Below are 3,882 nucleotides of genomic sequence, written 5' to 3'. Positions count from 1 at the left end.
CTCTTAAAGAGTATAAAAAATATTACTGTCTAGATCCCTGAGGACTAAACTTTAAGTTTACATAAATACATACAAAAATATATATATATATATATATATATATATATATATATATATATATATAAAACGATATCAGAGAGTAATTTGGCAATACTTATTGAAGTTAAAGATTTATGATACTCTGTGTCCCAGAAATTCTGCTTCTACATATATCCTTAGAGAAACTCCACCACATGCATACTCGAGGATGTTATTTGAAGCGTGTTGTAATAGAAAAAAATAAGTGTACACTAATAACACAATGAATAAATAAATTCATGTATATTCAAATGATGGAATACTATGTAGCAGTGAAATCAATAAACTTGATATATCAACAAAGATAGATTCCAAAAACAAAATGTTCAGTGAGGAAAGCAAGTTAGTGGACAAGATGTCATACAATATGATAACTTTTATCTAAACTTTGAAACACACACAGTTCTAAGTATTTTTCACAGATATGTACCTGTAAACATTAGCATAACAACAAGCACAGGAAGGATGTCCATCAACACTGGAATCGCAGCTGCCTCTACAATGAGGGAGGGAACTAGGATTAGTGAAGAGAACAAAGGTGACCATATGTTTAATATTTCCTTTCTTTTAAAAAATGGTCTGAAGCCATGGAAAGAACCTAAATGTCCATCCACAGATGAATGGATAAAGATGTGGTACATATATACAATGGAATACTACTCAGCCATGAAAAAGAAAGAAATAATGCCATTTTTGCAACAACATGGATGGACCTAGAGATTATCATACGAAGTGAAGTAAGTCAAATATCATATGATATCACTTATATGTGGAATCTAATATATGACAAGATGAACTTGTTTACAAAACAGAAACAGACTCACAGATATAGAGAAGAGACTTGTGGTTGCCAAGAAGGAGAGGGGTTGGGGGAGGGATGAATTGGGAGTTTGGGGTTAGTACACATAGGCACATAGAGGGCAAACTTTCATATAGAGAATGGATAAACAACAAGGTCCTACTGTATAGCACAGGGAACTATATTCAATATCTTGTGACAAACCATAAAGGAAAAGAATATGAAAAATAATGTACATACATGTATAAATGAATCACTTTGCTGTACAGCAGAAATTAACACATTATAAATCAACTATACTTCAATAAAATAAATTTTTAAAAATGGTCTGAAGCAAATATAACAAAATAACAAAGTTTGTGAAGTCTAGATAGCCACTGTTCTGTTGTTTGTAACGTTAGCCTTTCTGTTTCTCTGTGTGTTTAAAATATTTCAGTAAAAAACCATTTCCCTATACTAAGCACTTTCAAAGCAGTTCAGCCCAGGGTCTAGTAAGGCAAGCTGCAATTAAGGACAAAGAGTCTTGACATAAATGGATCCAGACAGCTCCAATGCTCCAGAGACTGTGAATTATTGTCAAAACCTGGCTGTTCATCCCCTAGGTCAGAGGGCAGTTCCTCCTCAAGACTAGTCATGGTCATTTCCCAGCAAGAAAGATAGTTTGGTTCTGTCAAACAGCCTTCTAATTTCTCTTAAAGTCAGGTAGAATTTCTGTGACTCACATTCTAATGTCGCTTGTCTTTGATAAATGTTGCCACCCACACAGGCATGAAACTGACAATACTAAATACTATTCAGTTTCCAATAAAAATATGGGAGGCATAGATTATAAAACAAAATTCCTTAATTGAGCCAAACAAATCGTTTTGGTACAAAATTCTTTTTTTTAATTAATTAATTAATTAATTAATTAATTAATTATGGCTGCGTTGGGTCTTCGTTGCTGCTCTAGTTGCAGAGAGTGGGGGCTACTCTTCATTGTGGTGCACGGGCTTCTCATTGTGGTGGCTTCTCTTGTTGTGGAGTACGGTCTCTAGGCGCGCAGGCTTCAGTAGTTGTGGCACGTGGGCTTCAGGAGTTGTGGCTTGCGGGCTCTAGAGCACAGGCTCAGTAATTGTGGGCACATTTGCGGTACGCAGGCTTCTCACTGTTGTGGCCTCTCCCGTTGCAGAGCACAGGCTCCAGACGCGCAGGCTCAGCGGCCATGGCTCACGGGCCTAGCCGCTCGGCGGCACGTGGGATCTTCCCAGACCGGGGCACGAACTCGTGCCCCCTGCATCGGCAGGCAGACTCTCAACCACTGCGCCACCAGGGAAGTCCCTGGTGCAAAATTCTTATTTCCTTTTTGGTTTTTTCTTACATCCAGATTCTTGTTGTTAAAAGACTTTAAAAATATATCTTTTGAGGACTTGGGAGCCAACTTGAAGAGTTGTCCCAAAGATGGGACAATTTTCGTATGTGTAAGGGTAGTATCTGTAAGAGGTGTGTCAACTGAAATAAAAACTCACAACATGATAGCTGTGAGTTTCAGTTTTATGTGGGGACATACTGAGGACTATAGCCTGGGAGACAGCCTCTCAGAGAGCTCTGAAGGACCACTCAGAAGAGGTAAGGAAGGAGGTCAGCATATTTTTGATTTTGACTAAGTGGATACATGCAACCAAGCTCACATCTCAATAGAAAGTTTCTGCTAGTCACGAGGAACAGATATCTTAGTGAATGGTTTTAGTACTTTTCTAAATATGGGAAGATGAAAGAAATTGGGTTCATAACATTTTCTCATGAAAATATGTCACTACCTGAAGGCCTTTTCTGCCAGTTTTCCCAGAGCACAGAGTGTCTCCTTCCTGATCTCCACCTTAAACTCCTTTCAGGGTGTGTTAAAGGTCAGTGACTGCAGTGACTAATGACTTAATCCTTGTAGAACCACATGGTGAGGGACATTCTTTAGTTGGCAGAGGTCTAAACACATCAAATACATTTAAATCCATAAGTTCATTACTGCACATACGCACACACACACACACACAAGTAGTTGGTCACCTTGGAAGTGCTATTCATTTGAAAATTGGTAATTAAAAGGAAAGAATTATTTATCCTGCCTTTCCTGTGTGAACTATGTTGCCACATAAATAATAGATATGGCAAAGTTTCTCTTTACAAATGATTTCCAACAAATAAATGAAGAAGGAAAGTGAGAATGGGAATATTGTCATTTTGCAAGCCCTAAAGAATTCAATTATGTGGGCATTAGACATCCATAGCTGCTCTGGGCACAAAAAAGGGACAATCAGACATATGTGTTTCTTGATGAAATCATACTACCTGTGAAACAGTATTGCCAAAACAATCAAATCAGAATCTAAGCCTCAAGATCCAACACCAATGTACAGGGACATAGAGGGCAGAGCAACATGTTAGAAGGGGAATATAACCAGAAAATTCCGGCTGTGGGAAACTACAGGAGAAATCAGCATGTTTCTATAACAAATAATTACAAGGGGAAAAAAAGAGTTGAAGAGGAAACCTGTAAGTTAGGAGTCTCAAAGACAAACTTTAAAGAAAAAACAGGCAAAACTAAATTAACGAGTTTAGTTCAGCACCCTTGGGCTATGAAACCATCTAAAAAAATGAAGAAGTAAATATCATAAAGTCAAGGTAGTGCTTACTCTTGGGGTAAGGATGAGCTGAAATTGAACAGGACATATGTTAGAAAGTCTGTCTTCTGACATGAATGGTGGTTTCAAGGATGTTTGCCCTATAATAATTCATCAAGCTGTAAGGACCATTGCTTAAAGACAGAAAGCCGATAGAGCATAAGTATCGAAATATAACAAGATGATGAGGGAGAATAAATAATACTGCTACTAATTTGCCTCAAGTGGAACTTCAGTAGATCTGTAAATTGTAAAATTCTTACCAAAAGCTTTGACATCACATCAAGGAATTACAAAAACAGTATTAAAAAGAGGGAATATAGTGGCAATTATATTCATTTGGCTTTT

This window comes from Lipotes vexillifer, unplaced genomic scaffold (genome assembly GCF_000442215.2).
Source record: "Lipotes vexillifer unplaced genomic scaffold, Lipotes_vexillifer_v1.1 scaffold884, whole genome shotgun sequence".
Classification (NCBI taxonomy): domain Eukaryota; kingdom Metazoa; phylum Chordata; class Mammalia; order Artiodactyla; family Lipotidae; genus Lipotes; species Lipotes vexillifer.
Note: the sequence above shows the minus strand (reverse complement) of the source record.